This window comes from Canis lupus, chromosome 2 (genome assembly GCF_011100685.1).
Source record: "Canis lupus familiaris isolate Mischka breed German Shepherd chromosome 2, alternate assembly UU_Cfam_GSD_1.0, whole genome shotgun sequence".
Taxonomy (NCBI): domain Eukaryota; kingdom Metazoa; phylum Chordata; class Mammalia; order Carnivora; family Canidae; genus Canis; species Canis lupus.
Genome location: NC_049223.1, coordinates 82,140,551 through 82,164,854, shown reverse-complemented (window position 1 = coordinate 82,164,854; position 24,304 = coordinate 82,140,551). Strand labels below are relative to the sequence as shown.

The 24,304-nt window shown below is 58.1% G+C and overlaps 1 protein-coding gene across 4 annotated transcripts in view; it reads left to right on the top strand.

Annotated features, from left to right (window-relative positions):
- Window positions 1-24,304, top strand: part of KAZN (kazrin, periplakin interacting protein) — a 1,012,902-nt gene that overhangs the window by 670,229 nt on the left and 318,369 nt on the right. The window lies entirely within an intron of this gene.

The following is a 24,304-nucleotide window of genomic DNA, read 5'->3' as shown; positions in this document are numbered from 1 at the left end:
AAGAGAGGCGGTTGTTTCTCCTGGCAGTGGGATGCTAAGGGAAGGATAATGGAATTCATCATTTCTTGCCATCAAGAAGCAAGGAAACCACGTCGCCCTCCTTCTAAAAGTCAGGGCTGCTCACCGCTATGCAGCAGGCCACGTGGAGAATCCTCATCTCTGGGTCTCATCTGCATTTCGGGAACCGCCTCTCCAAGGCGAATATCCCAGTGTTGGATATGAAACTCTTCAATCTGCTGGCGCTGGGTTTGTTGTCCGGTGTTATTTTAACCTGCCCTTGAACAGCAGAGCAGATTCGCTGCCCGCATGGATGCTTAGATTTTCTTTATTTAAATGCTCCACCCCCCTTACCTTGACTTCCCTCTCCCCCAATGAATCTGTGTGTGGGGGGGGGAGGGGGGGTGTATGGCAGGATTCAGTTCCATCATGCATGTGACTCTTGGCGTTCAACAATATCCACGACTGTCACTTTATGTTTGAAGGCACCCTGCTTTTCTTGAGGGTTTCGGGATCCATCCAGGAGTATATTCCAGGAAAGGGACCAGATATTTATTTCTGGATGCAGCGTATTGAGTTGTGCCTGCATCCAGGAGCTCAGCTGGGTCCCCATTAAAAAGGCCCAACTGAAGAATTGTGCTAATGCACAGAGGGGTCCCGAGAGCCTGCCCCACGCTGTGATGGTGATGGTCTGCACTTAATAGAGAAGATTTAAAATGTAGCACGCAGGCTAAGTGTGATTTTGACTTGAGGCAGTAGCACGGCGTTAGCACCAGGATAGGAGGAGATGGACTATTAATCCTTTTGACATTCCCTTTGAATAGCATCATATTTCAATCCTGTTAAGCTATGGGGCCATTGTTTATGGGTCTCCCTCCAAAAGCAGGACCTCTGTTGTGCTAAAAGTGCAAAACTCTCCCAAGCTCTGTGCCTTTAAGATGACAGTTGGCCTCAGCCTGCTGGCTGACCCCCTCCACCTCTCCAGCTCGGAGAGGAACTCAGGCAGCTCCCAGATGCCTCTGCTCGCCCATCTGTCACCGACCAAGCAAGGGGTCAGTGGGTCTGGTGCCCTTTATTGGAATGTCGAGAATAGAAAAAAAGAAACAGCACATCTGGAAAAGAGAAAAAAAAAAAAAAAAAAAAAAAAAAGGAGAGGAAGTGGCCAGACATGCCCAGGACTCTGGAATTCCAGTCATGCCTCTGTCCATGTTCTCACCCTTCCCATCCCCATCACCCCAGCTGACATGTCCACTCTTTTGCTTATTTGTTCACCAGGCATCTGCTGAGCACCTCCCTAGTGCCCTGTGCTCGGTGCCACAGACTCAGGGATGAACACAGCAGGTGAGGTCCGAGCCTTCATCAGCTGACCATCTAGCAGTGGGATGGACGTTGGCCAGACAAAGTTGGGAACGTTTAGGGGGTGGGATTTGGAGACGCAGAGTCTAGGCTCCATAACCCGATCTGGCTGCTCGTAGGCCATGCAGCTTGGAGGGAGTCGTGTGACTTCTCTTTGCGCGCCGGTTCCCTGTCTGTGGGATGGGCCTGATAGCAGTTCCTACCTTACAGGATTGTCGGAAGGTCTAAATAAATGAGGGCGAACAACATACTTAGGGACAGTCAGTAATTCTTGGGTTTGTTATCGAGTGCGATTGTAAATTGTATTTTACAGAGCAAGCACCAGGTACAAAGGGAATATGTTACAGCAAAGGTCGCCTCACCGAGGAGGCCAGGGAAGCCATCCATTCAAGCAGGGAGCCGGAAGGAACCTGCTGGCTCCCTCTCTGGGGGTTTACCACTCCCGTGAGTGTTCACAGTCTGCCAGGTTTGGGCTTAATTGGATCCCTGTCTTCTCTCTGTTTCGATGAGTAGGTCCTTGCAGATAGGGAGTGTGTACCTGGCATATATTTCTAGCACTTTCTACCGCAATGAACAAATCGTATTGCTGTGCCCGTCATTGAAAAACCAGATAAGCGGGTGGCCGATTTGTAGCCACAAAGAGATGCCGAAAGATCTGAAGATTCGGGTCTGTTCCTACGCGGTCCCGGGGGCTGCTCCAGCTGGCCTTGTGGATGTACAAGGTTCGCCGTACCAGGCCGCTTTATCATTGTCTGGCGGGTTACAAAGGGGTGGAACCCCATTCTCTTGGACTGTTTGCAGGAGGGGCCCTCCCCCAGCATCTGCTCTCCGCCCAGGAGGTTAAAGGAATTACGGGCGGGGGGTGCAGGGAACAGGGGGCCCAGGTGACTTTGGAATGCCACCTCCCTCCCTGGCCTCCGAGCCCACTCCTTGTTCACCACACTCCCATAAGCCGTCGCTCTTAGGGGTGCTCTAACTCCCCTCCACAGCCAGCACACGTGTACCTTGATTTCTGCAAGAAGTATGATCCTGCAAATTTGTTTATAAATCTTGCTTGTTTTGGTGAATACTGTAAGGAACCTTCCAAGAGATGTGTTAATACACAACATGTTATACATAATTCAGTTTTCCTTTAGCTATTAAATTAATTTTGCATGCACAGTATTTTTAAATTGCCACTCACGCTGAGCTCCCTCCTGCCACGTGAGCCCAAGACCTCACAAGGGTCTGAGGGTCATTCTCTTCCATCGACTCCTAGGATCAGTATCGGGTCCGTTTGTTCATTCTAGAAGGATGGGTGAGCACTTCCGTGTGCCAAGCTCTGTGCTCGTGGAAGCTGGTGGAATGTGAATAAAGCTGCATTTACCTCCCGGGAGCCCACACTGCTAATCAGGGAATGATTATACAGCATGCTGAAAAGTTTGCAGAGGCGGGTAGTGGGGTCACCAGCCTGGGCGGGGTGCATCAGAGACAGGGTATGGGCATTCTAGACAGTGGACAGCCTGAGGCTGGTGAGAAGGGTGGAAACTGTGATCTAAGTGGGTTAATCCTGCTGAGCCTAGAGAGGTAAGCAGGGAGTGGCATGGGCAAGGAGACCTGCAAAGGAGATGGGCAGGAAGGTGCCCTGCACAGAGTGGGCCGGGGAGGAGTCTGGGCAACACAGCAGTGCCTCCTGCCCACTGAATGCTCTTGGAGGTGGTTTTACCATTTATGGAAGAAACGTCTATACCACAGGCCAGTGGTTCTCAAACTTGAGCATGCATCAGAATCATCTGCAGGGTTTGGTGAGACTCAGGTGGTTGGATCCCACCCCTAGAGATTCAGGTTCAGTAGGTCTAAGGTGGGACTATGAATCTGTGACTCTGGCAAGTCCCCCGGTGAGATTGATCCTGCAGCTGGCCCCGGGGCCAGACTTAGAACCGCTGCTTAGATGTTCAGGAGGTCGGCCAGGAGGAGCCACCGTGGCCCCCAAAACCAGCAAGAGAGAAGAAACAGGCCAGGAAACAGTGGGAAGGAGCCAAGTGTGCAGCTGCCCACGGACAGGCTGTCCTTGAGCTCATGTTCTCCGGTCCAGCTGATAATCCTGGATTCATCCGGCTTGTGTTGGCTACAGTTATGGTAAGGAAATAATCACCTCCTTTTCATAACTGTGCACAACTTTGCTACATCCGGAAACATAACCCATTTCCCTTTTTACTTTTCATCGTCTCTGGTCTCTTGGAGGGTGAGTGCTGCACGTCGAAGGCTTTATTTTGGAAGCCTATTTTCTCCATGATTTACAGTCTCCCATCTCACAGCTTTCCGGTCATCTCAGGGTACATCACCAGTGGGCAGCAGCTCCTAACACTGCAGCTTCATGCGGCAAATCCTCTCCCCGGGCCTTCCTCCCACTCCAGATTTCATGGTCCATCAAACGCTACAGCCCACTGGGAGAGTGAGGGTGTAAAGGGCCCCAAGACAAAGCTCTTTTTGCTGATAAAGAGCAGCTCCGTTCTGAAGTCCGAGATGTCACATTTTCTTAGGTTGAGACCATGGTCTCTGAGGCCCGCCAGTGCTGCCCCAGGATGATGCCCTCCTGCCCGGGCCCCTGACTGCCAGCCTCCTTCCCCGCCGCCTCTTTCCTTTCCCACCCATGCTGCTGTGGTTCTCGCCAAAGAGCCCACCAGAGAGGCTGCTGCGCAGAGCGCGGGGCCATCGGGGAAAGAAGAAATGCGGGTGAGTGAAGTAAAGGTGGCGGAAAATTCTGGTCCCCTTCTCTGGAGCGCGAGGCAAGACCAGCCAAACCTTGGCCGGGTTGCTGAGGTTTGCCTGCCTTGGCTTCTCCGGCTTCCTCCCCAAAGGCCTTTGCGAGTCTCCATGCTGTGGCTGCTGGTACCCGTGGGTTTCCATCAGTAAAACTCGTTATGTTTCTCGTACACATTTTAAAGATTTCCCGATAGCACTTGCAGCTTCCATTTCAGCTTTGAGCCCCTCTTGGCCAGAGTGGTGGGAATGTGTCCTCAGCCCACGGCGGTGGGGCTGGGGAGTGTCTCAGGCGCCCAGGCCCCTGATGGCACCTGTGCACCCGGACATCTGTGGAGACCCCACCACGCCATCCGGCCCTGGCCCGGGAGGCACACAGCTGCATGGAGCTGCCCCTCAGGGTGGACAGCCTGCTGCATGGAGATCATCCTGGCGCTCCACCAGCGTGGGGCTTCCGGAAGCTCAGGTCCCAGGGCCAGGCTCCAATTCTGTCTTCTCCATGAAGCCACCCAGTGTTCCCTCTCTGGAATGATCCTCTGATCCTCCAGAGGACCTGCGCTGATGATAACACCTGCATGAGCTGTCCCACGCGAGAACCCTTGGTCTGTCTACCCCTGTCACTGGGCCAGCACCAGCCTGTGGTTTACCCCTATTACCGGGATGCAGGGTGAGGCCTGGCCAGAGAGCATGGGCACAGTTTGCTGAATGAAGACGCAAAGAGTGTTCAAACCCCCGGGGCTGGTAAACCCCAGGCCCAAAGGGAAATGGGAAACAGGCCCGTTTGTCTCCCCGTGAGTCCTCCTTGAGGAAAAGAAAACAGACAAGGGTTCTTGGATTGACAAGGACATAAGGGCCTGTCGGGGAGGTGACAAGAGCTGCAGAAGATAAGCCCACTGATCTCTGCTCCTCCGTCATCCAGCCGTGGCCCGTCCCCAGAAAGAAAGTCCCAGCAAATGATGCTCAGGTGCCCCTCACTGGGACGGAATGCCCTGGTGGGGGTCCAGGCTCCTGGGACCCCTGATGGACCTCAGGAGGCAACCCTGGGGCTGACCCTAGGACAGCTGTCCCCGCCGGTGAACTCCGAGCCCAGGGAGGATCTTGCAGCTGAGGTGGGGCCCAGGAGGGCCCGACACCCTCTGAGCCGCATGTGGTCGGGGTCCCCTCTTCCAGGGGGGAGACTTTGCCTCTCCCCAGCCCTTCCTGGGCAACTGGAGGCTCGTAAGGGCTTGTTGTCACCCACTTCAGCATCTCTGCGGGCAGCCAGGGGCCCGGCCCTGTACTAGGCCAGGGGAGTACAGTGGAGAGCGAAGCGGGCTGGCGGCTTCTCTAGCCTACAACGGGGAAGGGGAAACCATCCGAAAACCAGCAGCTAATAAATAACCTAGTTGTGGGTTGTAAACGCTTCAACAACAATAAAAACAGGGAATGTGAGGGAGACGGATGGTGGGCGTGAGGGCTTGTCCATGCTGCAGGTACCGCTTGAAGTGCCACTGGAGCTAAACACGGAATGAGGGGAGGAGCCGGCCACTGGTGTGCCCTATTCACTTAACCTGCTGTGAATAGGGGAGGGAGGAGGGAGGGAGGGAAGGAGGGAGGGAGGGAGGAAGGAAGGAAGGGAGGAAGGGAGAGAGGAAGGCGGGAGGGAGGAAGGAGGGAGGAAGGAAGGGAGGGAGGGGGACAGAAGGAAAGAAGGGAGGGAAGAAGGGAGAGACAGAGGGAGGGAGGAGGGAGGGAGGAACCAACCCTGACTCTCGGAGAGTTTACCAGTTTCTGCAGCCTGATTACCCCACCATGGCCAATTTCAAGGCGTCACCTGGACGTCGCGGGAAGGGATGTGCACACTCAGCTCCTGCGAGCTGTGGGAGCCCCGCAGCACCCCCTAGAGGGAGCCATGCGAAGGCCTGGAGAGTGAGCAGTAGAGGCCGAAGAAAGAGCAAGTGCAAAGGCCCTGAGGCAGGAGTAAGCATGTTGCGTTCAAAACACAGAGAGGAGGTCAGCCAGGTCTTACTGAGCAAGCTTAGAGGGTCCCGCGGGGAAGAGGCTGGGCTCCGTGCGCCTGTGGGCCTTAGGAAGGAATCCGGGTCATCCAAGTCTTTGAACCCCCAGATGGCAATGGCCGCATACTGGGGCGGGGTGGCGCTGCCAGCGATACCAGTGACCAGGGCAGCAGCGCATGGAGCGCGACGGGCACTGCACGGAGGAGTCCTTGCCCGTGGCTCTGACCCGACAGGTGCAGTGCTCGACACCGGCCCCCGCCCCCGCCCCCGGCCTGCCCTCCCGGGGTCTGATGGTCTGTATACTGTTGAAGAGGGTCGAAGACTCCAACGGGGAAAAAAATCCTGTGGTGACACGTGTGCTCACGGCCACCGTCCGCTTGTGGATGTCACCGGGCGGCAGCTGAGGATGCGCGTCCGCTTGCCCTGCGTAGCAGGGCGGCGAGAGGCAGAGGAGCCGCGGGGTGGGCGGTCCTGGGCCTGTCCCATCCCCATCCCAGCAGCCGGGTCACAGGGCCGGGAGGGGACCCGCAGGAGGGCACGGCGGCAGCAGCCAGCTCCCAGCAGAGAACGAGCCCGGTCCGCGGCGACCCTCCTGCTGTCCTGGGGCGCAGCGCGCAGGGAGCCGACCTCGAAGCCGCAGAAGATTTCAGCCACGGCTCCTCTTTTTCTTTTTTCTAAAGATTTTATTTATTTATTTATTCATGAGAGACCCAGAGAGAGAGAGAGGCAGAGACACAGGCAGAGGGAAAAGCAGGCTCCCTGCGGGGAGCCCGATGCGGGACTCGATCCCCGGACCCCGGGGTCACGCCCTGGGCCGAAGGCAGATCCCCAACTGCTGAGCCACCCAAGGCTGCTTCTTTATTCATCAGGCTTTTCAAAAGATGTGCCCCCCTTGCCCTCGGGGCACGGGTATATAATTTAAAACATGTGTCATTAGTTTAATTTTTAAGAAGTGGGGAAGCAGCCTCCAGGCACCTGGCACCAGGATTTCACACTCGAGACGAGGGAGGCTGCACCTGCACCCCGACCTCACCTTGGCATCCCTGTGGGCCTCCCCCCGCCCCCACCACCCTCACCCCTCACCCTGCTCTTCCACATGCTGCAGCACATCCCTGCCTCTGGTCGGTTCCCGTAAGAAGGAGCAAGAAGGCAATTCGCCCTAAGGGAGGAGAGGGCGTGTGGAGGGCCCAGTCGGTGAAGTGTCGGCCTTCAGCTCAGGTCATGATCCCGGGGTCCTGGCATCAAGCCCCACGTCAGGCTCCTGCTCGGTGAGGAGCCTGCTTCTCCCTCTCCCTCTGCAGTTCCCCCTGCTTGTGCGTGCTCTGTGTCAAATAAATAAAATCTTAAGGAAAAAAAATAGGAGGAAGGAGAGAAGGGAGCGGCGGGGCTGTGCATACCCAGTTTCTCCTTCCAGACTTGCCCGTCAGACCAGTCACCCCAGCTCCCTGGGGGCAAAAGTGGAAAGTCCTAGAGCTTGTACCAACCGATGAGCTTTATGGAAGGATCAAGAATAGGGGAGAAGTGCTCCCCAGCTGAGGGCGTTTTGGTACCAAACTGCCATCAAAATCCTGTAATCCCCATGGTTCCACAGCACGGGGTCCTGTGCACCAGGTTCTAGAGCTTCCATCAACCACAACAGCAAGTGTAGCATCCTCGGAAGGGACCAGGCGAGCCAGGCCCACTTGGCGCCATCGACGTACCGTGACCGTGAAACCCGCCGTGTGCATTTGAAAACCTGGGCATCCTCTGAGAAGCCTGAGGCGTGTCCTGTGTTCATGGGGCCAAGGGAAGTGACTTGACCCACACTTTGTAGGGAGTCCTTGGCTCCGGTAGCGAAGCCGCAGGCCACCAACCGTGACAGGCCTATTGGACCCCAGTCCTCCTGGATCGGGGCCCCACCCTAAGGACCTCGTTTTAACCTAATCCCCTCTTTAAAGACCCTGTCTCCCAGTAAGGTTGCATCCTGAGGTTCCGGGGCTTGGGGTCTCAGCATCTGAATTTGTAGGGGCACCGCTCAGCCCAGGGCAGTTCTCCAACGCCCTTTTTATTAATCGCTTTATCCTGATTGGAAGGTGCCATCTGTTTCCCGTCGCCTGGTTGGTAAAGGAAGGCATTTCGGGGCTGCTTCTGTCATAGAGAGGTTTGCACTAAACCACCTGCTTGTCTCCCTGCACGCCCCGGGAGCTGGAAGGATGGTGCATCACCTGGGGCGGAGCCGTGCCCACGGCCGTCAGGTCCCTGCCCACACGCAGCCCTCGCTGTTGGCTGGTCTCCGGCGCTGGTCCCCTGGTGGCTCCCGAAGCCGCAGACAGCACGGCGTGTCCTCCGGTCCAGCCTCCCAGCCCGTGCGCCCTGGCACATGAGAACCCTTGCCCGGGTGTCGCCAAGCTACGACCAGTGTGTAGAGCGTGTCCTTGTGCCAACTGGCGATGGCGATGCCACCTGGGATGGTGACACATGTCGGGTAGTAGAGGGAGCATGGGGCACAGCTTCCCGTGGCTGCGAGGGGAGAACCAGGTGAGGGCTTGGCACTCGGAGGGAGTAGGTATGTGAGACGACGTAAGGCACAGAGTCCTTGAGGGCCGCCGCCCGTCCTGAGAGCGACCAGCCTGTGCCACCGGCTTCCTGACCTCTGCGGCCCGTTCTCGGAATCCTCTGCACCCATCCGATGGGGCCGCGGCTCTTCTTTGAGGGCTTTACCTCCTTTCATTCCCAAACCTGCCTCCCCAGCTCGCCCTGCAGCGCCGGGCATGAGCGCGGGGGTTTCCCTGGAGCCCGGAGGCACCGAGCGCCGTGGCGGATGCTTCACCAGCTCAGGCCTCCCTGTGGCCTTATCGTCGTTCGTCTGTCGCGTGAAGGGTCCGTGTGTTTCTGATTCACTCACACCCCAGTGGTCGGTGTTTTGAGCACTTGTTCGAAGACCACGAGGGTTTTAGGCCTGCGACCCCGGCTCCTGGGCGTTCCTCCCTCACTGAGCGTACAGTTCACGCAACCCTGGGAGACCCGCCGTCGCAGAGCGTTGCGGCGTGAGCCACCCTGCTGGGACCTCAGGGAGTGAAGTCAGGATGCCGAGTGTGCATCTGGAAACTCCAGGTCTGAGCAATCCCCACAAGGGGCCACCATGGCATTTGCGTCTGCCTCTCCGGCTCGGGCTTTTGGAAAGTTCCTCCTTCCTGCTGGCAGGCACTGGAGCAGCGCATCCAGGAGGGCTTGGGCCCCTCTGTTGGAAGCCCTTTTGCCCCCCAAAGACTGGCTGGGCCTTTGCATCCGTGAGAGAATCCAGGGCTCCCCCGAGTGCCCGCGTCTGCTCAGGCGCAGGGGGCAGCGGTTGGGGGGGGGGTGTTGACAGAGCTAGGACCTCGGACTCTGAAGTTTCAGCGAAGGGCACTCAGATGATTAGTAGGAAAGGGGACAGCCTGCTTCAGCGATTCCCTTGTCGTCTCAGAGCCTGATCCTGCTGACCCAGGCTCCTGGGTCCCTGTGAATTCCACCAAAGCGCAGAAAGCTTCTTTCCTTCTCCGTGGCCGCAGGGTGGGTGGTGTGACGGGTGGTTTCGGTGAATGGTTCCCAGGGACCCGTCTTGTCTTCCTACGTGCGCCGAGCGTCTGGTTCAGGACCGTGTGAGGTTGGCAGCGCAGGGTTTTCACACGGTCTCTCTGCACAGCCACGGAAAGGTGTCTTCAAAGACCGTAAAGGAGCCGGGGTGCAGCGTGTGGAAGGGACCCACGGCTCTACTCATGCACAGGGGCCCCCGGATTCGTGAGGGGCGCCCCCCCACACCCCGGCCCGCGGCGGCCGGTCTCCACCCGCGATCCTCTCTGTGCTCGAGGAGGCTCACCTGGCGGCGGCCACCATAACCGTGTCAACAAGGGTCTCCAGCCCCCCTCCGGCAGGGCTGGCTGCCTTACACTGTCACTGGATTGGTTTGTGTGTTTAACCCGTTGTGTTCGCCCTCACCAGGCCCTGGAGTTTAGAGATAATTTTTGAGCGTGGCAATAAAGCAGCCCGCGAGCATCTCCGTCACCAGGACCCCGTCTTACTCCCCCCGTACCCGGAGTCCCCGGCTTGGCTCACAGTAAGCACTGGGGGCCTGTTGGTGCTGATGGTGTGGCCATGATGCACATGAGGACAGACGCCTCTTGGCTCTTTTTTTTTTTTTTTTTTTGAGTCCTCAGCACGTGGCAGGGGGCCTGCCTCCCGCTTCTCCTCATGCCCTCGCAGGCACCCGAACAGGTGAGGCGCCTTCACGATCTTGATTTCGCACAGACAAGGAAGCAGATGTGCAGCGAGCGGCATGTGACCATCCCGGGGCGGGGGGGGGCGGGGGGCACGCTCCAGGGACGGGAGAGCTGAGACCCTCGTCTGCACGGGTCCCACCCTGGAGCCCAAGGTCTCGTCTTGAGCTCTGGAACGAAAGATCAGCTTCGTCAAGTGCAAAACGTCTTTCTGTCTTTCCGGTTCCGCTCGCTCCATGTGGGAGGCGTCAACGAGGGCGGGTATAGTGGGAGTGGCCGTCGTGAAGCACCCTGGACACTGAAATCCTGAGAATCAGGAACCTGATGATGACAAACTGAGCCCAAAAAGTCCTGAAGAGGTGATGTCAGCCTGCCAGGGCCTAGAAGCATCTCCTGGGGGGGTGGGGGGGTGGCAAAAGCACCTGCCAAGGGGGACCGAGTGCTCCTTGGGGCAGCCCCAGGTGCACCCCACAGTCTGCCAGGGAGAGCCACTCGGTGGGCTCAGCAGACACAGGACTCGGGGCTGGTGTTTCCCACCAGAAGTGGAGTATCTGGCGCCAGCCACTGAGAGGCCACCGCTCCCAGGACACGACGACGACGGGGGCAGAGTCGGGGGACAGCAAAAACCCAGGCCGTCCTGGGCCTTCCCGTCTATGAGCGGAGGCAGATTCGGAAGGTTAGCAGGGAAATGAGCCCCTGCGTGTCCGTGTCGGCCACGTGCCAGTGACGGCCACACGCCATCTGCCCGCCGACGTTTCTTCAACGAGATCGGCCTTCTGCTCGGCAATTCGCAGATGAGGAGGACACGGCTCGGAGAGGGCAAGACGCTCACCCAGAGAAGAACAGAGTCAGAGGCGGAATCAGGATTCAATCCAAGGGAAAGCTCTGGACTTCGCGTCCCCCCCGCCCCCCGCCCCCCTCCTGCCCCGCCACCCTCGGCAGCACACGCAGAGCTGCTGTGTCGTGCACTGTACAAACCCCTCCGTCAACTCTGAGCACGTCCCAGGCTCTCAGGACAGAGAACATGCCAGACGCGGCCTCTGCCCCCAGCACCAGCACCGGAGAGAGAAACAGACGACAAGCCATGACCTGCTGCGCGGCTGGCTGCTTGTCCACGACCACAGTAGGGGCCGCTCAAGGGAAGGGCCGTGCTTGCGAGAACGTTCCCGGCTCACCCACTTCTCCCCACCTCCCCGGCCGCGACCCTGGGCCCAGCCGCCGTCGTCTCTCCGCTGGTCCCCCAGCTTCTGCGCGGGCCAACCGGAGGGATCTTTGAGCTACAGATTAGACGGTGGTACTGCTCCGCTCAAGCCCCCAGAAGCCCCCACTTGGCTCAGGGAAGAGGTCAGAGTCCTGCCATGGCCCACGAGGCCCACGTCGCCTCACCGCTCCTCCCCTTTTCCTCCTCCTCCTTCCCCTCCCCATCCACTGAGCTGGAGCTTAGCCTCACTACCTCCTCTTGGTACTTCCTGCAGTCCCCCAGTTGGTTGCACCTCAGGGCCTTTGCACCGGCTGTTCCATCTACCAGGAACGCGCTCCCCCTGGCATCGGTATGCGTTGATCTTCACCTTCCGTAGGGCTCCGAAGAGGAGGCTCCTGTTGCACCTGCCCAGCCCTCCCCGTCTCTCTTTCCCTGCTCTGCTTTTCCCATGGATGTTATCACCATATGGCTTTCCTTTTTTTTTTTTTTAAGATTTTATTTATTTATTCATGAGAGAGAGAGAGAGAGAGAGAGGCAGAGACACAGGCAGAGGGGGAAGCAGGCTGCATGCAAGGAGCCTGATGTAGGACTTGAACCTGGGAATCCAGGATCACACCTTGAGCCAAAGGCAGGCGCTCAACCGCTGAGCCACCCAGACGTCCCACCATATGGTTTTCCTTATTTTCATTTGTTCATCGTCTGTCTTTCCCGAGCGAGATGAAAGTTCCATGAGGCCAGAGCCTTGGCCGGCTGTGTGTCCTGCTGGGTGCCCGGGGCTGAGAACGGTGTCTGGCTCACGGTGGGCCTTGGGTCCATAATTATCGAGGGGTTAAAGGCATGACTGAGGGGCCGCGGTTTGGTTTGGGCGTCGGAGTTGAGGTCTTTGGAAGAAGGGAGGTGCTGCAGGCCGCTTCTGAGACGGTTCCCACCCCCCAGCTCCTGGTGCTCTCGCCCTCGTGCGTTTGCCTTCCCCTGAGTGTGCGCAGGAACTGCCGCCTGCCTCTACCCAGTGTGGTGTGGCCAAGGGTGTCACGTCCAGGAGACGCTCCACGGGACTGCCCCTGCCGTCCTGCTGGCGCTCTCGTTTGCCCACTTGAAGCAACTTGCCAGGTTGCAAGCGATGGAGAGAGGTCCACCTGGCAAGGGACCAGGGCGGCCGGCAGGGGGGGAGGCCTGAGTTAACAGCCAGGGGGGACCCGGGGCCCTCAGCCCAGTGAGCCACAGGGAACTGGGCGCTGCCACCAAGCACAGCAACCATGGGCGTGAGCTGGGGCGCAGGTGCCATCCGCATCCCGCCTGGAGATGCCAGCCGCCACAGCTCAGACCTCGTAACGTGTGGGGGAGACCCCGAGATGGAAGCTCGGGGCACCCGGGGATCCCGACACACAGAAGCTGAGATTGTCTGCGTTGCTTTGCGCCACTCGGATTGAAAGCATCTGCGGCACAGCAGTAGGGAAGCAGCACGGGAGCGGGTGAGACGCAGGACACAGGTGGGGTGCACGGCGCTCAGGGCAGCCCCGCGAGTCTCGGAGGAGACGGATGCAGGGAAGTTTCCGTGCAAAGAAGCCGGGAGGCCAGAGCTGTGTGAGCGACAGGAAGGGAGACCCAGGCTGAGCTGAGAAAGGGCACGAGGCCAGGCTCTGAGCTGGAGGCTCAGCCCGGGAGGCCGCACGAGCCATCGAAAGGCTGAAGCCCCGGGGAGGACGTTGGCCAGTTTTCCAACGTCCAGTTGGACGTTTTCCTTGACAAGGTCACCTTGGCCGATGGAGAGAGGAGACTCCATTCGCTGGGCAGGAGTGGGGTGGGGAGACGTGTTGGGGGCCTTGAGTCCCCCTGGGGTGCTCACACTGGGCACGGGACTGCGGGTCCTAGCGGTGTTTTAGAGAAGGTCCCGCAGGACTTGGTGACTCCTCGGTCGGGCAGGGGGAAGGAGACGTCACAAGGCTGCTCTGCGGCTTCAACAGTTTCTGCCTCTGTCTCTGGTCTAAGCCGCAGGCCTGTGAGGTGCTTTGTTGGTTTGGGTTGATGCCAACGGCTTTGAAACCGCACCGTCCTCGTCACGGCAGTTTTGTGATGCCCCCCGAAAAGCAGGGCGAGCTCCAGCCCCGTCCAGCGGGAGGGGAGAGCACACCCCAGGAAGTGGCGCGTTTTGCAGTCCTTCAGGTTCGGGGGCCCCCAGGCCTGCCCGCCAGAGCCGCGCCCTGGAAGCGGCCCTCGACCTCCGGAGTGGGCGCTCCGGGTGCTCCGTGCCCTCGGTCCCAGACGGATGTCCAGTCACCCTTCTGACCCAGAGAACCAAAGCTGGAAAGGAGAAATGAAAAGTCTGGAAGTTGAGGGCGGAAACGGCCTGGATGGTGAGAGCCCGGAAGGGCCTCCTGGTGCAGCCCACGGAGCTGGGAGCCAGGCCCGAGCCGCTGCAGAGTGGACGCGCCCCCCCCCCCCACCTGCTCCCCGTGCTCCCTCCTACACCACCGCCATCAAAAAGCAGCCAGGTGTTCCCGGCCCTCGTGACGCTGGGGCCCCGGGACGTCTGCGTGTGCTACGAGGTGACCCCTCCCCAGAGACGCTCACGTACCCGTTAGCTTTGTTCACGCTGCTAGTGCTGCACGCAGCCACCAGACGTGAACGATTCTGAGCGCGTGTTGCTCGCTTGTGTTGGACGGCGGGCTAGACCCCGCGGATGCTGACCGCGCAGGCCCGGTGCCTGTAGGCCTCTGGCTGCCTGGGGGGTGGCGGGGCTCCTCGTCTCCGCTCCCCGTGTCTCCTCTTTCACTGGGCTGGCTCGGGCTTATTTTCCGGCCGGGAGCAGAGGGGATAGAGGGACACGTGCTTTTCAAGCACCTGCTTATTCCACGTCCATCAGCATCCCCGTGGGCCAAAGCGAGTCACGTGGCCGCGCCTGGGGCGAGGAATCGGGGACGTTTTGCAGTCCCCCTTAATGGACACGGGCCCCTTGGTGTCTCACGTTTGTAAAAGCACCTGCTCATCGCTGTCACTCATGAAGCTGGTGTGGTGCTGCTTTTATGGTAGCTCAGTGGCTCTCCACTAGGGGTGATTCTGTCCCTCAGGGGAACCTCTGGCAGCGTCCGGAGACATTTTTGGTTGCCCAACTGGCGGGGATGCAGTGAGTAGAGTCCAGGGGTGCTGCTAACCGTCCCCAGGTGCACAGGCGGCCCCACACCCAGGGATTGCCCGGCCCCGGAATAGTGACGGTGCCACGGTTGAGGACGATGTGGATCCGAGGACACTCATCCTGTGGAGTACGTTCTGTTGGATCCTTCGTTACTCTCTCCCTTTTGCATCCATGGAGCCTAGTCTTGCCCCCTGACCGGTGGGTGGGGGCTGCCCGGGGCTTGGGTCCAGGTCGGTTGCCTTTCCCAACAGCAAACCCGTGCGCAGTGGTTCCCGGTTTGCACGGTGCACGCAGAGACCTTCTCCCGTGAGTATCTCCCAGCCCGACAGGTGAGCAGGACCGTCACCCCTGTTTGAGAAACGGGAGCACTGAGGTTTGCAGAGGTTTCGGGGCTTCCCCGTGATCAGATAGCACTGAGCTACAAACCTGGGCCACGCGTCTTCCCGTCCTGTCCTTTGTCCCTTCGACACGCTGCGGCTGTGCTCAGGCCGGCTCCCCCCAGCCTTCCGTCCCGCCCACCATAAAGCAGCAGCAATGCCGAATTCTTGCAACCCCTGTCCCATAACAGGCGCCGTATAAGTACTTTAAACAAGGGAGCTCTTTATCCTCATAGCGACCGAAAGTACCGTCACCATCCCCGCGTTACAGATTAGGAAACCAGGGACCGGAGAAGTCAGGCAGCTTGCCCAAGGTCACGCCGCTGATAAGCGGGAGAGGCCTGGTCTCCTGACCCTAGAATCCAGGAGCCTAACAACCTCACTGTACTGCTTTTCCAAAAATACTGCTCCTCATTCACTCACCCAAGCAGTCATTCGTTTAATTACGTGCCAGTTGCTCGGACGGGTCCAGTAGGCCCCGGGTGCCCTCAGCGCGCAGGACGCGGGGCTCAGAGGGTGCGTGAGTTTCCTACTTGCCGGTCTGAATGGAGACGCGGGCCAGGCTGTGCTGTCCGCTGGAGCTCGGCTTCCTCCTGCAAACCCACGTGGTTGCCGGGAGGATTCGGCTCCTGTGGTTCTAGAACGGAGGCTTCAGCTCCGAAGGTCACTAACATCACCGACACGGGGCCCTCTCTGAACCATGGCCAACAGGAGGCCCAAACCGCTGCTTCTCGTCTCTGCCATCGACGCTCCCGTGGGGAAGCTCAGGTCTGGGATGCCCGGAGCGTGGTGGCCGCGGTGACGGGGGCGGTGGGAACACAGGGAGGGGACGGGAGGAGGAGACAGACGCTTGTCCCGTGGCGGGATCCTCTTCGTACAGACGTGGAAACTGAGGCTCGGAGCATCCAAGGGCGTGGCCACAGTCGCGCAGCTTGTCGGGGCCAGACCCAGAACTCCAAGGAGCCGAGAGGCGGCCCAGGTCACGGGCGGCTGCGGGAGTAAAACACGCCCGGTGCGGAGAGTCGCCACACGGTCAGGACGCGCCCGGAAGGCGCCCTGTCCCCGGGACCCTGCTTCCACCCTCTCAGCCCGTCCTGTTTCCCCCTGGAGGGCTGCAGCCCCAACGTTAAGTAGCAAAGCTGAGGGTTCCCCACCCGGCGGCACCAGAGCAGCCTCGTGTCATGGGCTGGCACTCATGCGGGGGGCGCTGACCATGGGGGGCGCTGGCCACGGGGGGGTGCTGGCCACGGAGGGCCCTGGCTGGGGGGTGCTGGCGGGGGGGGGCCTGGCTGGGGGGAGCCCTGGCCGCAGGGGTGCTGGCTGCAGGGGGCCCTGGCCATGGGGGGCCCTGACTAGGGGTTGGTGCTGGCTGGGGGGGCCTGGTTTGGGGGAGCCCTGGCTGGGGGAGCGCTGGTCATGGAGGGCCCTGGCTAGGGGGTGGTGCTGGCAGGGGGGGCTTGGCTGGGGGGAGACCTGGCTGCAGGGAACTCTGGCCACGGGGGGCCTGGCTGGGGTTCCGTGGCTGGAGGGGGCCTGGCCACAGGGGGTGCTGGCCATGGGGGGCCCTGACCGGAGGGCGGTGCTGGCTGGGGGGGCCTGGTTGGGGGGGCGCTGGCTGGAGGCGGTGCTGGCCACACACATCACAGGGCCCCTGCTGCAGCTCCCAGGAAGGCCTTGCTCGCTGCCTTGGGGTCGGGATGCCGCCCACGCCCCCACCCCCAGCCCGAATTGGGACTCTTCCCGGGTCTACATGTGTGGCACCAGAATGGTCGCTGGACAAGGTGACAGACTTAGGGGGCCTTGCCCTTGGTCTCCAGCAGCCCCTTGCGTTGCGGGGCCCGGGTCCCAGCCCCTGAGAGTCTGATGGGAGGGACGGGGCGCTGACGCTTGGCCTTCCAAGGGGGCGTGGCCACATTTACAGGACGAGGCCACCCTCGGCGTCCAAGGATGACCGGCTCTGAGAATGAAGGGGTTCTTGCCCTCGGGTGGAGCGGGGCACCCGCCGTCGGAGCCCCGCTTGGAGGACCCAGGCCGTGTGCGCCGCACTGGGCGGGCTTAGCAGGGGCCTCGGTACCAGACCCTCCCGTCGGAGAGCCTGCTCCCCCCCAGGGCCCGGGTCGCCTCGCAGGCCCGAGCTCAGTTGCCGGTGTTCTTGCCTCTGCAGCGCTCCGCAGCCTCGCCACCTCCTCTCTCGGGCTCGGGTCAGTACCCAAAGAATGAAGTCGTACCTCGTTTTCAGGTCTCCCGTCCTTCGTCCCAGAGCCGCAGAGACCCAGGCGCCGGTGGCCGACGCGGGCCTGGCTTCTGGTCCCTGCACCAGGAAGCGCCGCGCCCCTCTTCTAGCCTGAGGCTGGGGTGTGTTCCCCGGTCAGGGCCAGGGCCCAGTAGCAAACAGGAGGAAGTGGCTTTTCCTTGGAATCACTGGAAGGTCGGGATTTCAGGAGCAGAGCCCGGGGTTCGCTGAGGCAGGACCCCAGCTGCCTGGGTCCGTGGTCTCCAGTCCTCTTTGTGTGCGTGTGTATGTGCACGCGCGTGTGTGTGCGGGCCGGGAGGGGCTCCTTGACTCCCCCCCCCCCGTGTTCTCTGTTCCCCACGCAAGCGTGGAACCGGTGGTCGTGGGGCGCTCACATGAACGAGAGCAGGTTTCTCCCGACGTTTCTGGGCCGGGCGTGCGCGTTCTCTGCAAGCGCGAGGCCTCGGGTCGTCCCCAGCGCCTTCCCTCCCCCACTGCAAGGGCTTCCTGCAATCAGCCAAACAGACTTTTTTTCCTCTTTCCAGTCTTTAGTCACATCTCTTGGTTCTTTTCCCCTCCCACCCACTGCCACCCCGCAATCAGGCCCTGATGATCCCCCTCCTCGGACCACTGCAGTGACCTCCTGGTCTGCAGCCGCCTCCTCCTCTGTCCGTGCTGGATTCAGCTACTAGGTTGGTTCCCGGCCGGCTCGTCGCCCCCCAGCAGGTCGTGCTTCCGATCGGAGCACATCCCGAAGTCTGGGCCTGCAGCCTCCTGTCCTGCCTTCTCTGCCCCCCACGACGACCGCAGCTCCCGCCCTCTGCGCTGGTTGGGCCCTGCCCCTGGGTGGGGGGTCCAGGGACGGGACTGAACGCAGCACCCACCCCCTGCAGCCCAACACAGGGCTCTGTTGGCTCCATCTGTTGCAGCTCCTGTCGTGCTCTGTTAAATCCACTGCACCCGTTGAAGGCCCCGTGCTTGCTTTCTGGAAGGAGAGATCCTGCCCCTCGGGGATGATGTGCTCCCTGCAGCTCCCTTAGGCTCTAAGCTTTCTGTTCCCTGCACCTTCACTCAGGCCTCTCCCTCCCCCGGGGAGTGCCCTCCCCTCTAGCTGGGAGGCCTGCGCTCCAGGATGGAGAAGCGTCCTTGCTGCAGGCCCCCTCTCTCCTGCAGGTGCGGGGATGCAGCTCTGTCATGCGGGGGGGGGGGGGGGGTGTGCGCACATGCCACTATGTGACGTCATCGTCTGGTAGCCTCTCCCTGGAGATGGACTCTGAGCCCAAAGTTATCTCATTCATTCATCCATTCATTCATTCATTCATTCAAAAAACTCTCCAAAACAAGGTGCCGGGGCCGTCGTGTTAAATAAAAAAAGACGCATCTCTGCCATCAATGGGCCGTACGTTCTAGCCAGTGAGAGTTTTAAAACCAGTACAGAGATGACAACTGTGTGAGAGGTGACAGGAAAGCAACAAAGGCGAAGCCGCCGTGCACAGTGGAGGGTACTGGTCAGGGCCAGGGAGCTCCCTGGAGGACGGGTCATTGTGGTGAAGACAGAGAAGATGCAGGAGTGAGTTGGAGGCGGCCTGGGTCCCGGGGGGACAAGAGGGCCAAGTGTGGAAGCTTGGGTGGGCACCTGCCAGACCTCGAAGGGGGAGGTAAGCACAGCTGTCACTCGGTCGGGGACGGGGAGGTGAGGCAGGAGGGCGGGCAGCACCGCACGAGATCCCGGGCGGTTTTTAAGTGGCTTCATTTCATTTCCTCGGGGCTGCTGTGACAAATTGCCACCAACTGGGTGGCCCGCAGCAGCAGACATCTATTCTCTCCCAGCTCCGGAGGCCAGAAGTCCAGAATCAAGGTGTTGGCAGGACTATGCTCCCTCCAAGGCTCTAGGGGACGGTCCTTCCTGGCCATGCATCTGGGGCTCCCTCTGGGGCTTCTGCTGCATCACTCCTGTCTCCCACGGCCTTCCCCCTGTGTCTCTGTGTCTCTTATCAGGACACTCCTTTTTTTCTTTTTTTTCTAAGATTTTATTTATTCATGAGAGACAGAAAGAGAGAGGCAGAGACACAGGCAGAGGGAGAAGCAGGCTCCATGCAAGGAGCCCGATGTGGGACTCGATCCCGGGACCCCAGGGTCACGCCCTGAAGGCAGACGCTCAACCACTGAGCCCCCCAGGCGCCCCTCATCTCTATCTTTACTGTAATTTTGCTAAGATTGTTATTTTAAACAGCATTCTGAGGTCCTGGCTGGACGTGAATTTGGGTGCGATGGGGACATGAAGCAACCCTCTCTGACGGTCTTCACGGCGTGCTCGCAGGGTTAACGTGGAGGTGGAAACTGAGGCCGAGAGCTGCAGTTTGTCCCGGGCCGGAAGGCTGAACTAGGCCCAACCGGGTTGGGGAGGGGGGTGACCAAGCCTTCTGACTCCAAAGGGGATGCTCTCCCGCTGCGCACACTCCTCGCCCCGCCCCCAGACGGCACAGGGGGCCACTGGCTTGCTCCTCGGCTCAGAATATGACAACAAACAGGGCCTCACAGCCCGTTGGGTCAGAGGCTGGGTCTGCAGCCACTGAGATGGGGAGGGTCCCTCCGACGTGCCTGGCTCCATCACCAGCGGTGACTCAGGGGACAGTGCCAAGACCAATGGCATCAGCCGCTGGTCCCCACCCTGGAGCGGAGCACAGTGACGCGAATACCCCGGGGAGTGAGCTTCGTGTCTTAGCTGCCAGCTGCTCACATCACCCCTCCTAATGGTTGATTCTGCTTCTCCAGGAGGAAAACGTGGGTCCTGTTCCTTAAGTGCCGCCTCCCCCGGTGGACACTGCCCTCTTCCATTCCCCGCCCTGCCGTGCGATTAAACGGTGCCCGGCGGTGTGCCCTCTTGGCCGCTCGGCATTCAGCACGGGCCCTGGATCATCTGCTTTTCAAAGACAACAGACCGAATACGCCCTGACCCAGCGTGCTGGTATCTTTGCAGGGAATTTTCTGGACAGTCTCAGTATCTCACAATATCTTTTTTGTAGTAAGAAGAGAATTGCTGACAATTTCCGCAAAATGTGGGCTCTGGCAAGAATGATTTTCTCCGAATTATATGAGATTCTCCTTCTTTATGTGCCCCTTACACTTAGTTTGCATGTGGTGCCGCCTCTAAGCCGAATATTAAATATTTGGTACCTCCTGTCTCTCGGTTTTCAAGCTGTGGGAGTTTAGCACAAGCCACGCATTTGAGGAGACCTTCCGTGGCGAGTGCCACTGGCCTTCCGGATGCCCACACTCCAGAAGCAATGGGGGAGCAATGGGGGAGGCCCCTGAGTCTCTGAGCCTCCACCCTTTCTTTCTGCCTTTATCTTATGATCAAGAGGAGCCCTGGGTCCCTGTGGGGTGTGACGGAGGCAGCAGGAGGCCCCCATGTGCTTGCTTGGACGGCGTGGTCAACAGGGCCTAGACAGGGAAGACGGGGAGCTTGAGGTCAACACGTTTCAACCTCACCGACTACTTTGTGTCGAGACCGGGATCGTCTGAACCTTGAGGAGTGCGGCCTTGGCTTGTGAGAACGGCCCTAATCTGGAAGGTGGCCGCAATCTGGTTACGATCATCCTGTGACCAAGCCACACGCTCCACTTGGCACATAGGCTGTTACACGTCTGCCTGCTTGCTGGTCTCCGGGATTGTGTCCAGGGGACAACATACTGGGCGAGGAATACGTTTTGGTTGAGTTAATGACATACTTTCACTGGTGATGGCGACAGAGATGACGATGACGACACTGGTGACGGACCTACAGAACCTCAGTAGATGTACGTCCACCGTGTGCCGAGCACCTGTGCTGCACGTCGGTGATACGACAGAGGATGAATGAGTAAAGCAGGCGTCCACCGAGTGCTCCTGTGGGCTTAGATTCCAGGGGGAGAACTCGGGCAATAAAATAAGTAAGGAGGTTCCCTTCAGTGGGTCTGTTAGAAGGTGATGAGCTCTATGAAGAAAAAACGTGGAAGGAGAGGGAAAGTACAGTTTTAAGGACAGTGTGGGTGGGGTGGGCCTCTCTGAGAAGGTGACATGCGAACAAAGATGACAGAGAGAAGAGAGAGCCGTGCAGGTGCTGGGGAGGGTGGTCCAGGCAGAGGGACTGGCCAGTGCAAAGGCCCTGAGGCAGGTTTGAGAGGCAGCAAAGAAATCGGAGGGACTAGAGTGGAGTGAACAAGAGGGAGAGCAGGAGAAGGGTGAGCGGGTGAAGGGGCTGGTAGTTGAGGCAGCCAAAGCTTGGGGAGCGTAAGGGGCACGTCTCAAGCCCCCCAGCCAGCGAGGGGGGGTTGTGTTTCGGTTCTTGTGCCTCCTCTCAATGCACCAAAAGGAGCCGCCGTTGGAAGATGACAGCTTTTGTGAACTGGCGTCCTCGGCGCCTGCCTACTGCAGCGGCAGCTTGGACCGGAGAAGGGCTGCCCTGCCCCCTCTCTCACCCCTGAAGCCTCTTTAGTCAACAGGACAAGAACCGGCGGCTCCGTTGTTTCGGTCTGAGCTGCGCTCAGAATTCCCAGCTGGATCCCAAATGCCTCCACGGTCCTTCTTGCGCCTGTCTCGGCTGAACGATGCCACGGGGACTCAGATTCCTTTCCAAGTTCCGGTTTTTCTTTCTTGCCCCGAAAGTTTCTTGTCTCCTTCTGGAACCTGCCAGGAATAATGGGGGGCATCCACCTGCCCAGTCCCCGAATGACTTGCGCACGTTCGCTCGGATGCAGTCGTCTTGCTTGGCGGCTGACCTTTCCTGCCTCGCGTTCCTGGCAGCATTTCTCTCGGCCTACCTTTCCGTGCCGTCTCCGGTTCCCCTTCTCATCTTGGCTCTTCTTAACCGTTTTTGCAGACTTTCCACGAGCCTTTCACTCATGTCGGGAGTCCCCGCTTTCTCTCACTGCCTCATCCTCCCTTTTGAAGGAATTTCCCTGCTGCCTCCAGGGTCAAGGAGTTTGGGGGACCCTCCAGCATGTTTCCCTGGGACCTTCGCCGTCTACACTGGCCCCTTCCTTTATTTCCTTTATTTCAGTCACGTGTACAGAGGCAGGTGCACACGCGGGGCGATGTGTGGTTTCCCTGAGAAGCCAGGACGGGCCAGTGCCCTTGATGGTAGCCCCGATGGAGGATCACAGAGCTCGGCGCAGGTGTCATTTGGCCAGATGGGAACCCCGAACGCAGCCCCGTCCTGGGCTGACATCCGGTTGGGCTTGGGTCCTTAGCCCAGGGGTAACGTTGCTCTTCCGACAGCGGGAGTGCCAATCAGTACAGTCCGTTTGAAAGGCACTTTGGCGATGTCTGCTCAGATTTCCAACACATTTCCAGGATTTCAGAAATACTAAGTAGGTTTGGCGGAGATCTATAGATGAGACCGCCCACCGCAGCAGCGCTTCTTGTAAGAGTGCATTGAAATCCTAATTTCATCAGCAGGTCGCACTGGGTAAATACACAGTAGTACCTCCCTATACGGAGGAGTAGGCGAGGTCGCTAAAGATGGTGCGCAGACGGGTCCACATGGACACAGAGAGGTGACCAGGGGACAGAGTTGTTTAAAATACACAAGTTGAAAAAAATAAATAAAATAAATAAAATAAAATAAAATAAAATAAAATAAAATAAAATAAAATAAATAAAATAAATAAAAAATAAAATAAATAAAATAAAATAAAATAAATAAAATAATAAAATAAAATAAAATAAAATAATAAAATAAAATAAAATAAAATAAAATAAAATAAAATAAAATAAAATAAATAAAATAAATAAATAAAATAAAATAAATAAAAATAAAATAAATAAAATAAAATAAATAAAAAATAAAATAAAATAATAAAATAAAATAAAATAATAAAATAAAATAATAAAATAAAATAAAATAATAAAATAAAATAATAAAATAAAATAATAAAATAAAATAATAAAATAAAATAAAATAAAATAAAATAAAATAAAATAAAATAAAATAAAATAAAACAAGTTGCCCTGCCTCTGTGTACTGGACAATCCACTTCTGTAAAATGCAATTATATATCCGTTGGAGAGCCGGCTTGATCTTGTCATTAAGAGAAATTGGGCGCTTTGCAAATCTTACACGTTGTAGCATTCTCAGGTCACAAAGTGGTTGTACTAGTCTCTCTCTCTTGTTGTTAACATACAATGTATGGTTTAAAAGCAGGAAAAACCTCGTTCACAGTCCGTTTGACTGGATGAGAAGAAATAGTCCTTCATTGTGACCTCGTTTTGTTTCGCTTTAATGCACGTGAAAATGTGTTGACCTTACACATCCAGATAGATATTTGCACATTCACAGGAAACCAATGAGAGGGATGTGTCCAGAGGCCCCTGGGGAGTGGGTGTGTACACCCGGGAGGCACTCACCAATGTTTTTCACAACCTGCACTCCTGGGTTGCTGAAGCTCTCCTCCCAGTGAGCACGTCTTTTATTGTATAATAATAATTTTTTAAAATGCACGTAGGGGAAGTTACTTTCCTTTTTCTTTGACTTTGTGTCTCTCTGTCTCTTCATCTTTTGCTTGAGGGGACTTTTGAACCCGCAGAGTGATGGACAGTGCCGTAGAGCGCTCACGTACCGTCACCCAACCCCATCAGCCCCGTACCGGTCCAACCCCGTCCAAACCCGGATCCATCCCCTTCCCCGGCCGCAGGTCCTGGGGGAGGTGAAACAAATCCCAGGCCTCATTTCAGCGTCTCCTTTCCTGCTCCCAACTCTACTGCCTGTGGGTTATGTCCTCCGATCCTCATCCCGGCCTGCAGGGCTGCCACCTTCCCTCCCCGGAGGGACCCTCTGACCCTCCGATCCGAGTCCTGTCTTAGATGCATCCACCTGAGCGTCCCAATGGTAGCAGAGGCCCAGAAGGGGGCTGCAGGTGCGCCAAGGGATCGGCGGCCAGAGCTTGCTGACTGTGGCCTGTGGTGCAAGGAGCCTCATCGGTTTGAGGCCAGTGAGCTGTACAAAGGGCATCCTGTGCCCGATGCCAGGTCACAGCGCCGCCTGGTGCGGACG